Source organism: Numida meleagris, chromosome 5 (genome assembly GCF_002078875.1).
Source record: "Numida meleagris isolate 19003 breed g44 Domestic line chromosome 5, NumMel1.0, whole genome shotgun sequence".
NCBI lineage: Eukaryota > Metazoa > Chordata > Aves > Galliformes > Numididae > Numida > Numida meleagris.
In genome coordinates, this window is record NC_034413.1 from 50,335,311 (window position 1) to 50,348,816 (window position 13,506).

Sequence of the window (13,506 nt, forward strand, 5' to 3'; positions counted from 1 at the left end):
CCTCGGCGCTGGGCTCGCGGGGCTCCGCGGCCGACTTCCCGTGCACCGCGGGCGCGCAGCGCTCCGAGAGCGGCTTCCTGCCCTACTCGGCCGCCGTGCTGGGCAAGGCCGCGGTCGCCTCGCCGGAGCAGCGGGAGGAGGCGCCGCTCACCAGATAACCACCCGGGGCTCAGCGCGGGGCCCGCCGGGCAGAAGTTCCTTCTATTTTTCTATTGCCGCCCGACGGAGGGCGCGGGGCTCGGGGAGGGGCAGGAGGGAATGAGTTCCTGGGGTTTCTTCGTCGTTTTTTTTTCTTTTTTTTTCTTTTTAATAATAATAATAATTATTATTTCGGTTTGAATTCGAATAAATGGGAAACTCGTATAGGTATTGTACGGAGAGTGGTAGCTCGCGAGGCTGCTGCGGCCGGGCCGGTTACGGGAGGGTGAGACTGACAGCGTGGGAGAGGCGTTCTGCAAGCTCGTGCTTTTCACCGACCATAATCCACGCTCTCTGGGAAATACTTGAATCTCTCTGGGTGTAGGTGTTGTCCTGAAGCATTTACGTTACAGACGCTTTTCTAAATTCAAATTTTTTTTTCCGTAGCGCGTTTCTCCCCTTTCTGTCTCACGCTCGGATTTATTGCTCACGTCGCGCCTGTGCCCCCGCGCAGCCGCTGCCGGGCGACCGAGAGCCGCCGCTCCGCACCGCTGCTACGGGAGGGACTGCCGTGAACTTGGAGAAAGGCACATCAAAAAGCACCGGTGTTACTGCCATGTCAATTTTGATGCTAATAATGTGCAGATTATGACGAAAATTGCCAATCATGTTCTCTGATGGACCTCCTTTGAATGTGGAATTGGAAAAAAGTTCCCCGCACAGAGACCTGCTGTCAAGTACTAACAACCCGCTAAGGGAAGTCATTAGAAGAGACAGATAAGAGACTTGGTACATAAAACATTGTTCTCGGTGCATAGAATGTATGTTATTTAATGTTATATCTGTTACCCGAAGTGATTTCGCACAAGAAAGCCACTTTCTTATCATCTCAATTGCCAATTTTCATTTTGGTAACTCGGACGCCCCGGGCAGACTTTTCTCTGTTAAGCTGATGTTCCACCAATGTGAAGAGCCTCATTAAATCAAGCCCAGATATTTCCATAATGCTCCCTACAGAGCCACTTCGCTCTTCCCATAATGAGATTTTTCTGAAGAGTTGAAGCCCTCATCCAACTTGCTATTGCTTGTTTGGGCCCCGTGTGACTCACACACACGTAGGCACTCACCAAAATACGCCTCTTATATATTTCGAGTAAGTGTCCCGAAATACTTATATTTTTAAGACACTGGATTTTTTGTCGTATTCTAATAATGAACTTTCAGGAGATGATTTCGAGGCTACGCCGTTCCGTTCGCTGAACGTAAATCGTAGGCTTCTTTGCCAGACGGGACGGAGCCCTCGGGCGGGGGTAGGGACGGGCATGGGGAGGAATACCCCGAGGCTCCCGCGGTGGATTTATTGTACGGTCGCCGCTTAGGGAACGGGAAAGTACGCTGGGAGACACCCAACCCACCTATCTCGGTCCGTAAGGAACAAACAGCAAGACTACTTATGTACAAAGGTGACGATACCAGCTGTTGTTCGCTGAGTTTACATTTAATTTTTTTTATTAATATATAATTTAAGGCTAAAGGAGATAGACCAAAACGTAGCACTCTTTTACCAGCTCAACCTTTTCGATTGTTGGAATCGCTTGTTACGGCCGCGCAAGCAGCGGGTGCGCGCACACGGCGCTGCTGGCAATAACGTTTACATTTTTCCGAAGTAGAGATACATGTCGATGAAACGATCGAGGAGGACGCTGGTTGGTAAAATTAACATAAATTCGTTTTATGTTAGGTCCGTTGGACCTGGTTATTATATGAAACTGTAAATAAAGTCTTTGTGCTTTAAATATCGCTGGCTGTACGAACTCGCTGTAAAATATTTTACAAATGTGCAATAATTATAAAGCTTTGTATATTACGTTATTTATTGTGTTTGGTCATGTAAAATAAATGTTATTTAAATCAAAGCGGGGTTATTTGTTTAAGAGGCTGCAAAACATTGCACACTGATGTTTGTTTTTAAATATGGCATCCAGGGCTATGAGAACTTCTTAAAACAACATCTTTAAACGCCTTTTAATACACATATCAGATGGATTAATTCATACTAATCAGTATTTTTACTGCGAAAGCTACGCATTACTCATGTTTATAGCAGATGTGTAATAAGTCCAAACATTGGTTTAGCGTTAATTGGCCGGCTAAACAGCTGTGTGTTTACAAATACTATAGAGATATTCCGTAACAGCGGAGAGAAAATATCGCGTCCGCCTTCGACGCTTTGATCCCTTTCCGGGGACGAAATACGGAGAATATACGAACGTTCCAACCGTCCTTCCCCTTGGCCAAGGAGCGCCGAAGGCACCGGCCCCATCCCGGCCACTGCCGTCCCTGTGCCGGGCGGAGGGAGCGGTGCTGGGGCCGCTCCGCGGAACGGGCCCTGCGCGCACCGCGCACCGCTCCGAGGGTGCCGCGCCGCTCCCCTCCCCCGCAGCCTTCGCGCTCAACCCGACCGTCCGTATATTTACAGATCGGCCGTAAAATCGATATTTCGATGGAAAAATGCGAGAGTCAATGGTGTGTGCAAAGCAGTCTATTTCTATTCGATTGGAAAAGCGAGATGTCCCTTCCGCGAAATTTTCCTTCACCAACTGCTCACTCTGGCATTAATTACAACGACACGGAAACTATTGGGAATACGAAGGCTGCTTTCACAAGCCATTTTGGCCCTGTAATTTACCATTATTATTGCATTAGCTCTAAATGATACAAGCTGATACTGTCTTTAATTGCAGTTTGGTTAAATATATACTGGAGTGATCCCTGGGGTTTTTCTTAGATAAGTTCTTATTTTTTTTTCCTTTCTCTCTCCTTTTTTTTTTCTTTCTTTCCTTTTTTTCCCTTTTTTTCTTTCTCTTTCTCTCTCTCTCTCTCTCTTTTTTTTTTTTTTTTTCTGAACGCCCCCCATTAAAGAAATACGATTATAGTTGCACATTTGGACTGGTGATGTATCACTCTGCTTTTCTGTGCTCTTTGCTAACGCGGGGGTTGTAACCCTTAAAAACAAAAGCATTGAGATAGATGGGAAAGCAAACAGGAAAAGACAGTGGCCAAAAAAACCCTGTCCAAAATAACAGCGTATTTTTTGTCTCTGGAGTGCAAAGAATGAAAAAATAATTCATCATAAAATGCAAGAAGACTGTCTGTCATCAAGCCCGAATTGTTTTTGACAAGAAAATAAATCTGTGGGTTGTTTAATATATTTTATATTTTCTTTATTTCGGCGCTAATAGAAAAACCAAATTAAATGTCCACCGGCGAGATAGAAATGCAAAGATCGATGATCCACCCCCTACTGTCCAATCACCCCTATTTAATTGACTGTATTTTCTGGGTAATTGAACTGCTTGTTGTAAATTGAAGATTTTATAGAAACGACATGAAAACTACATTTACTGACATTCATCGCATCTTTGACATTGATTATCTGATCAACGCATGTCATGCTAACCTCCAATTCTTCATTACACACTGTTTATGAGCTGTTACAGAAGAACTTGCTTGTTCCAGGGTGATTGATTGCCTTATTAACGCGTGTTCTTGTAAGTGTGACCGAACTGATTACGATGCATATGTTTAGAATAATGTTTCATTTAGCTGACTGCGAATAATGCAGGGTGACAGCTGCTGCGGGGAGGACAAAAACCTGAACTACAGGGCGCGTTTGGGACCAAAAACCCGAGTTATTTAAGGTGGAACCAGCCGCCCGGGGGCGGAGGCGAGGGGGGGCTGGAGGTTTCCTGTGCTGCGCCTGGCGCCGCGTGCGCCTTCATCGCCAAAATACCGCGCAGCTGCGGGGAGCAGCCCTGGAAGGGGAAGGGGTGCGCGGAGGGCACCGCGGGGCCGATCAGCGGATGAGGTTTTGTTTGCCCGAGAGAACCGACAGCCCGCGTCTGTAGAGCGTTCTTTGTGATAAAGTGGTAAATAAGAAGGCGCGCTCCGGGCTGGATCCCGGCGCAGAGCCCCGCGCCCGGCCACGGGAGGGTCACAAGTCACCGCCTTCGCAGGACTCGCTTACACGTGTCCTTTTAATTACTTGGTTCTTTACCTATCACCTTTAATCACCCGCCTATCCCAACGGCATTACGGTATTTAAAAGCATCTATTGAAGAATGTAATGGAAATGTAATATACTGGAGGTTGTAATGGAAATTTCCCTGGCACAATCTGTCTTTTCACTCAGCGAGTTTATAGGTTGACAGTAGGTTGTTTTTAACAATTCGAGCTGGAAATGAAAGAATGCTTACAAATGGAGCCGGCTCGCAGCTCTCTGCTTAAACAAACCTACGGGCACCGGCCCTGCGGGGCCGAGGCGGGGCGCGACGGGGGGGGGTGGGGGACAGCCCCCGGACAGGCACCACCGGCCCGGGATGCGGGAGCGGCCCCTCCGTGTCCCCCCGCCTAGGGATGGTGCCCGGGTCGTTGGCATCGTGGCACTCTCGGGGCGGCCCGACCCCAGTTCGAGGGCAGGCCGGGCGGAACCTGCTCGTCCTCCTCCCCAGGGCTGGAAGCGGGGACGCTTCATGGGGAGAAAGGGGACACAGAGGCAGCGGAGAGCTCCCGCCTCGAGGTGCGCTGGGGGGACAACTTTGCGGTGTCAGAGCCCCCGCGACGAGATAGGTCGGCGGCCCCCGGGGGGGTAGCAAGGCTGTGGCCGGGCCCAGCGAGCCCTCCCGCAGCGGGGACAGCCCCCGGCCATGGTGCCATTGCTCGTCCGTTCGTGCCTTTATCGGGAGAGACAGAGATTATTCTTCCACCGTTTTACTTCAATAAAGACTTCCCGAGGCATTATTTACAAGCGCGCATAATTTACCTACGCTATTTGGCAAAGCAACTTCGGAAAAGAAAGTGAATGAATAAATACTTCATAACTGCTGGTAGAACAGACTGGCTCCTGTAATGAAGAAAAGATTTATGTCACGTTATTCCAGCCCAAATAGCAGCAGCCTCTGTTTGTCTCAGCCCAGTGCTTCTATTTAAATGTTACTTTCATATATTATGTGGCATTAATTTAACTATAGCTCATTAAGGCAGAATGAAATGGTTAAATTAACTTATCAACCCATAATGATGATGAATGAGGTATTAATTCAGATACAAGCTGGGCAATTTGCAAGTTTACGCATTCTGATGGTTCTCAAATAACATTTTGAATAGCGGGTCAGCGCCTCAATCAATTACATAAGCATGTAAAGTCGGTCTCTCGGAAAAAAAATCCTTTTTCATGCATATGCATTAAAACATGTTCGCAATTATCCTCGGAAATTGCCTTCATTGGATTAAGCGGCAGCCTTGGCCGCGGGCTCCGGTCTTCCCTGCGCCTTTCTGGGGCTCCGAGCGGCGCAGGCGGCGGAGGCACTGTTTGTTTAAACAATGTTTACCAAAGAAAGGCGAAGGCGCTGCGCTGAGCGTGGGGATGTGTGGGTTTAGCAACAAAGGCGAACTCCGCTGGAGACGCTCCCGCGAGTTCTCCGGCAAATTGAGGCTCTCTTCTGGAAAGCCAGCAGCTCGCTCCGGGAGAGCACTTAATGCCTTCCTAGGGCGCGATTAATTACCGTCCTAGCAATGAGGCTTCAGCTGAGTGTCCTTTAGCAGGGCTCCGCGCGCGCGGTCCCGACACATTACCCGAGAGCGCTCTCTGCAGCGGCACTGTCAGCTGTACACGGCTCTGCGCGGTGCCATAGGCGCGGTGGCAGGGGAAGCACTAATTACCGTCGGGCTCCCTAATAACGCCGTTCTCTAACGGTACCTCTCGCGGGCTGGCGTTAGCAATCAGCAAGAAAATAATTACTAGGAGCCTCGGAGATACCAGGAGCGCACACGGGTTTCGACTGGGCCGTGCGCTCCGGCGCGGGGGTGATAGGGGTGAGGGAGAACCGTCGCGGCTCCCCGGGCCGGGCAGCTGCCGCCCGCTGGGCGCACCGGGACTGCGGGAGGCGGCGGCACCGCTCCGGTCTCGGCTCTCTCAGCCCCCCCCGGCTCGGTGCCGGCAGCGGGGCCGCCTGGGGCCGGGCCGAGGCAGTCTGCAGATTCTCACCTCGAGCCTGACCCCGGGCGTGAACGGAAAGGGCCCTTTACCTCCCGCTCCGTCTGGTGAAGCCATTTCCTATTAATTAATCCCCAACTAAATGATAAAACCAGAAACGTCCCTCATTTTCCATGGCGAGAAAGTGTATTATTTTTTAAAGATTTGGTTTTACTTCCTTATGAGACGGGGGCAGGAAGCCGCAGCCCTCGGCCTCCCCCGGCCGGGAGCTCCCTTGCTCTCCCGCTTTCTCCTCGGGCCGCGGCTCAGAGCGTGGCGGGCGGGCAGCGCCCACCTCCCTGCCCCCTCTGAGCTCCCATCCTTGGGGGCGGGGGGGTCCTCCCCGGGGAGCAGCCCCGTGCACCCCGTCCGAGCGGCCCGGCCCCTCCTCCCAGCTTCGGAGCGCCAAAGCCAATTATAAGGGCTGTGATTACAGCGATATATCGCCGGTACGCTCCGAATGCGCGGATGTCAAGGGTGGTGGTTGAGAGAGGGTGCGGGGGGCAGCGATTCATACGGGAGAGCTGACAGCTCTTTGATGTGAAAATGATGCCCTGATTTTTACTCTGGGACGAGCAACCGAAGAAAGATTACACTGCTTAAAAAGAGAAATTTAAACCCAGATGATAATAGTAACGAGCCAAGGAGGCGAGGTAGGGAAGTCAATCTTACAACCAGAAAAGCAATCTCTGAAGGCCTTGTGCAGCCCGGTGGGTCTGGGGAATGAAACCAAATTCCCGATCACTCATTAATCACGAAAGATCTCTGCGGCTGAAGGCATCATCCCGCGCGGGTTCCAACTGCCGCCTGCGGCTGTGGGGACGCTGCGGGCACCCGGGGTGCTGCGCCCTCTGGGCCCGGCTCCGTCCGTACATCGCGCTGCTGCCGGGGTGGAGAGCACAACCCAGCCGCATAGCAGGTGCTCTCTTTACAAAAGGACAAATTCTGCCCGGAAGTCTTCTTTTATTTTTTTTTTTTATTATATTTGTTATATACGTCTAAAAGAAACCTGCGCTGCCCCTGCTCTGCCCAGCCCGAAGCGCTGCCCGTGCTGTGTCCCACCCGCTCGGGCTCCGCCCGCCCCGCCGCGCCCCAGCTGGGTTCAAAGCCTTCCCCTCCTGACCAATGGGCGCGGATTATTAACACATTATTAAAAACTCCGTTCGGAGCACCTTAATGAGACCTGCACTTACTAGTGATGGGAACGAATTTCACAGGAGTGAAGTGATCAGTTAAGCCACGTCCATAGTTTCCAGACAACGCAAACGAAGCTTTTGTCTAATTGAATTCAACTTCTCTTGGCTTTCAGAGGCTGAACTCTCTATGCTCCATTGCGAGGTGTCCATCAGAGTCAGTTCTGTCCGGGAACACGTGCCAGCAAGGGAACCTCACCCTGAGGGGGGAGCTCTGCGTGCGGAGCTCTGCGGTGCTCCGAGCGGGGCAGAGCGGTGGCCCCGTGCACGCCGCACCAGGTGCTGGGACCCCTTTGTCGCACTCCGCTCTTGCAGCCCACTGAGCGTGCAAGAAAACGAAGCTTTTCCTTCCCCAAATCTCCTCTCTTTACTATCCCTGACAAAATTGTCGCTCTCAGCCCGTGTTCGGAAGCCCTCGCTCAGCAGCGATCAGGCAGAGGACACAACGCATCCTCCAGACAACTGAGGAAGGGAACTGAAAAACTTCAGAGCAGAGAAAGAGAAACAAACACATTTTCCAGCGCAGATTTATTATGACTCCGATCTGTTTTGCTGAGTATGACTCAACCAGAAGGGAATATCGGCTCGGTTTGACAGCGAGCGAGTCTTAAAAATCGCGGATTGAAACCAAGTTCCAGCAGCAATTTAAGGAAGGCTTAGAGAGGCGGTGCGGAGTCGCACAGGGGCCGGGGCCGAGTCGTGCCCAAGGGAGCAACCCCCGGCTCGACCCCTGCAGGCGCTCCCGCCCGCTCCTCGGAACTCGTTCTTCCCGAGCTGGGTGTGCTCAGGGCCCAGGGCGGCCCTCCCTCGTCGTTTTTCATTTTAGACACCAGGAAGACGCGATTTGTTGTCGAACTAAATAGAACGTATCACCTCCCGTTAAACACGTGAATTATATTACGCTGCCAATTCGGCTTTGTTTTTCATCACTTAAAAAATCCGAACAAATCAATTACATTAGCCATATGGCTTGATCATATCAGCTAATTTCCTTTTTTTTTTTTTTTTTTTTAAATTATTTTTGGAAAGCAGTTGTTGTTTAAACACTGACAACTTATTAGTTAAGGTGCTTAGGAAAGATTTCTCTGCTCCTGTCTTAGTTAGAAGATGATTGAAATGACAATGAATACTCAAAGCAAAGCCATTAAATCATCCCTTCCTGTGATTTTCACTTTCTATGTGTTAAAAGAGTTCACAACAGCAGTGGCTGAGCGCAGCCTGATTTATACTTCTGGAATGGAGGCCGCGAGGCCATCAGGCTTCAATTCAATCCATTCCAGTTTGTAATGATTTGCCTAAAAGGAGCTGGGTTTTGGTATGCAGCAGGTAAGTAGTCATTTTTCTTAGTTATTTTAAAGGTGTGTAGTGTTGAGAATGTACAAGTGGTTCCACTCCGGCATTTACACACTGCAAATATAAAACTTCACCCCTCAGTGATCTTAATACTTCGTCCATTAAATGTACTTACTCATTTAAATGGCAGTGTATTTAACTGCTAAACAGATGGTCTACAGTGCGCGCAATTATAAAGTAAGGGTTTGTGTATGTTGCCGTATTTTAGACTCCAGATTTCCTGCTCCCCTGTACATTTTTCAAAGCGGTTTGTTTTTCCATACAAAATGCTAACACAGGTGGAGAAGCAGTCTGGAACTCATTTCTTCTACTCTCAGACACCACAGCACACTCCTTCAGGCAACCTTCTTCATTTTCTGACAAGTATTTTAAATAGTTCCGCACTTCAGGTTTTTCAAGCATTTCAAAAACTGTTCTGAAATACTCTGGATCATGCCAATTTTTAAAATATTTAATAGATGTTTCTGGCTGTGTTTACTTTGTCGAGTAAATAATGACAAAATGTCTTGGCCTCGCATTGATGTGTCCTGCCACATGGCTCAGCCCAATTTCCTTACTGGACTTTCTGACTTTCCCCTCTTTCCCATTGCACTGCACCCCACAAACAAGCAAAAACGTTCAGTATGACTCTGTAAAGTGAGGATTTAACTCTATCTTCTAACTGGGACCCACAAATTAGAGACAAATGAAAACTCCATTCATTTTATGTGTCCCATGGAATGACACTGGGCTAATCCTTTCAGTACACTTAGCAATCTTATTTTCTCATTGCTTTGCAAAACAAGATGTTGAATGTGATTTGGAGCCCTTAAGAAGGAAATTACTGTTTGTAGCCAATTATGAAAAGCCAGATTTAAATGATGTGCCTGCCATTTTACAGAAGTTCAGTAGCAAGGCAGGGTTCATCTGCCTCACAAAAACATTCCTTCCTTGTGCAGGGGAATTGCCAGGTCACAGTCTGAGCTAAATGCTGAGCATCAGGTGAGAAGGCGTGGCTATCCCATTGAGCTCAGGTGCAAGCAATGTACCTGAGTGACTGGAAGGGGTGGAGCCAGGATCCACCCCTCCTCACCCCTCATTTAAGGGTTAGCAGCCAAGGGAACAGCTCTTACCTGGATGGGGATTGTGCTCCTTTTTGGCTATCACCAGTCACTGGAAGGGGGTAAGCAAATTACCTTGCAGTGAGGTAAGGTTTCATAAGTTACCTTAAAAGTAGCAGTTCCTGAGGCCTGAGTACTTGACTCCTCAGGCAGCTTTTGATATAGCTGTTGCATGTAAGCTTCGAGATTAACAAATCACCATGTGATCCCTCCTTCCCGTAGAAAGCTTTCATCTTGACCTGTTAGTCCCTGGAATCACCCTAGATGGATATATGAATCCAGTTCTACCCTTAGATCATGAAGTGAGTCTGTTGTGAATGACATTGTCCTCTTCCTTTTTTTCCACCTACTTTGACCCCTACCACTCATGTAATTTTTTCTTCTTCCCCTTCCCCCAGAGCTGCTACAGTACTTCCCCCTGTGTCAAAGTGGGCTTAGTCCCAAACAATCACTGTGGGCTTCATCCAGAGTTCAGCGAGATCTCTGGGATTTGGATCAGACTTGCAACTGGGTCTTACGGTTTGATAAGAAAATCAAGTTGCCTTTTTTGTTGTTGGTTCTAGCCATTTACCAGGAATCTGGTTGTGCTTCAAACAGCTTAAAGAGAAGATGTGATCTGTGGATGGGGCACTTGGTTCAGGGGAAGGGAAGGAAGTCTGGGTGTAATACAGTTTTTCACTGGTGTGACAGATACAGAGCTTATACTTTTGAGAGACCAAAGTGTTTTCATTAATACAGATAAATAAGCAAAGCATGGGCTACCACTTCAACATGAATTAGTAAAACTATGGCAAATTGAAGATTAAAAATAATTTCTTCTCAGAATGAGTGGTGAGGTATTGGAATAGGCTGCTCAGGGAGGTGGTGGAGTCACCCTGGAGGTGTTTAAGGTTAGATGTAGCACTTAGGGACATGGTTTAGTGGGCAGTATTGGTGGGGGAAGGATGATTAGATTCATCAACTTGATGATGCATGTTTGAGCTGGACATAACTGGAGGTCTATGTGTGGAGGTCTGATAAGGGTGTCCAAGGGAGATGCAGGCTGCCACAACTCATGTATGATCAAGGGGCATGCTGAGGCGCTGAGATCCTGCATGACATTGAGCAATCCCATTTCTGATAGCTTTATCCTTGTCTATCTCTTTTTGCACTGTTGGTCTACTGTGAGTGCATAGTAGACTGATATCTATGGGCTTTGGTTGAAGAAGTTGCTTTTTATGTTCCACTAGTTAAGTTTTACTGCCCAAACCAGGGAAACTCAAACACCAGAAGAAAGTGTGATTGTCACTTGGGGAGAAACAAGACACTTTTAGAAAGAGCCATGAAGGCTTTCGTTCATCTAAGCATGAGAAGGAAATGTGGTTGAAGGACTAACTGAAACTTGTGGCATGGTCTTCACCCAGATCAACAGGCTCATTGCATTTGCTTCAGTGCCTCCCAGATTTACTTCTGGCTGCTCTGCAGTGTTGATCAGTCCCCAGTCACATCACACAACTATTCCAAACATGACCCAGAGATCATTCTATCCATTCAGATTTAAGATTTGGACAGCAGAAATTGCAATGCATCAGAGGTGTCATTCCAGCTCTTGAGGTTCATCCAGATCCTGGGGTTTGGGCAATTGCCATAGGAAAGACTGTAACACTTTCATTACATGCATAAATTTACCAGCTAAAATCATTCTATCAAAAATGCTAAATTCATGTTTCTGCCCATTTGTCACTTCCTGTGCATGTACAGAAAGAGCCTGAGAGAGGTATTACCATTCAGTGGATTTTTGGCCTCAGATGAAGCACAGAGGGCAAGAGAACAGGGTTGTGTGCTTTAATATCTGATCTGATTATACTTCTATTTAATTATATTATCTTTACTGAGTTGCCTATCACTTACTATCTAAACATATGTATGAAATAAGTATTTTAGGAATCTGTACGATAATCATTAGAAAAAGCAGGGAAAGCGTAGGAAAGGATTTTGAGTTGAAGATATTTGATATTTTTGAAGGAAAACAACATAATAGTCTTTAAGGAAAGAGTGTCTTATTTTTCACTGTCCTTGTTAATCTTCATGGTCTGTTTCTCATGGTAGGCTCCTAAACTATTTGAAGGGGACTTGTTCTTTTGGAAATGTGGATGAGAAGGAAAAAGTAGGAACTTCATAGAGAGCAGTAAAATTTCTGTGAGCTAGAAGTGAATAAAAGTTGTTTTTCAGACAAGCTCTGAATCATTTCTAGAGCCTTATAAAGCATTATTTGGTTGACAATGTCTCTTAAAATATCTGTTTATGAAATGCTGTTTTACTTCCAGAAATCTACCACTTTGCTCCATGAAAAATAGCCTTTTTGTTCTGTGAAAAATAAATAAATAAAAAAAGCAGACTTAACAACAGGATCTTTAATGTCAAGAAATGGGCGAGATGTCAGTTTTATGCCACATCAGAAAGACAGATATATTATATATATTTCACCATTTCTCCTACCCTATTTATGATTGCTGCAATCACAAATAATGTATCTGGGATCTCGTATTACTTGACCTGTATGTATTGCTGCTTCTTGTTCCTAGGGTAGCAGCACTTTGTCATATCTATTTCTCTTCCTTGGGTTTTTTATCTAGTAGTTAACTCTGTCTGTTCTTCAGGAGCATGGAAGCATGACTCTGCAGTAGGCAGTGCTTTGCTTTAAATAGATTCAGTGCTGTGCAAATGCCATAACATATATTAACATACATGACATACTAATTAAAAAGCTGGAGATAACACCTTTTTGCCTGTACATGTTACAGCTTGGGTGGCACCATTCAGATGATAAAGTCAGTGTGATGCTCTTTATTCAGGGAGAAGCATGTCATATGCTGCAACGTGTTGTGATGTCTTCTCATGCACTGTATAAGTACTTTCTCTACCATGTTTTGAAGCTAGCCATTTGTTTAGACAGAGAGGATCTTTAAGTTAAAATTGTATTTAATCTCAGTTCATATACCAATTTACTGACTATTACTTACATTTGTGATTGGTCTTTGTAGTCTGTAAATTAGAAATTCCATGCAAGTTTTCATAGATCTTTGTAGAATTTTTGAATGCTGGATGTTGTGTTTAAATAGCTGAATATGCATACAGTTCCACAACTTGTTTTGGGGGCAGATCATGACTATTTGGGAGCCAAACTGGGGGGAAACTTATCTGCCTCCATCTCCCTGTGTTCCAGAGAACTGGTCCAGTTAAAAACCCTTCCTGATGTACTTGTGTGCTTTATTTTCCGTATCCTTTTACTCAGCCTACTGAAGAATAAAATGTTCTTTTTCTCTTGCAAAGCAGTGTGCAAACATCAGCAGGAAGTTTTTCCAAATTATCGTATTTCATCTGAATGCATGAAAATGGTTACAGATGATGATTCATCTTGGATAATAAAATGCTTAAAGATTTCCCCCCTTATCTTTGAGAAATATCAGTACATTTGTGTGGCTGCTCTGCTCTCATGCAGAAGTTATTGCATGTATTTTGAGGAAGTCTCCTCATGGATTTGGAGTGTCACTACTTTTAGAAAAAAGACCCTTTGTAACACCTTGTTGGATGTTGTAAGGCAGCAACTGGATACAGCTAGAGAAAAGCCTTTGTAAAATGTCTATTTCATGGGTGTACCCATTAGTAAAAGTACCTTTGACAACAAGTTGAAAATATGTCTAATTAG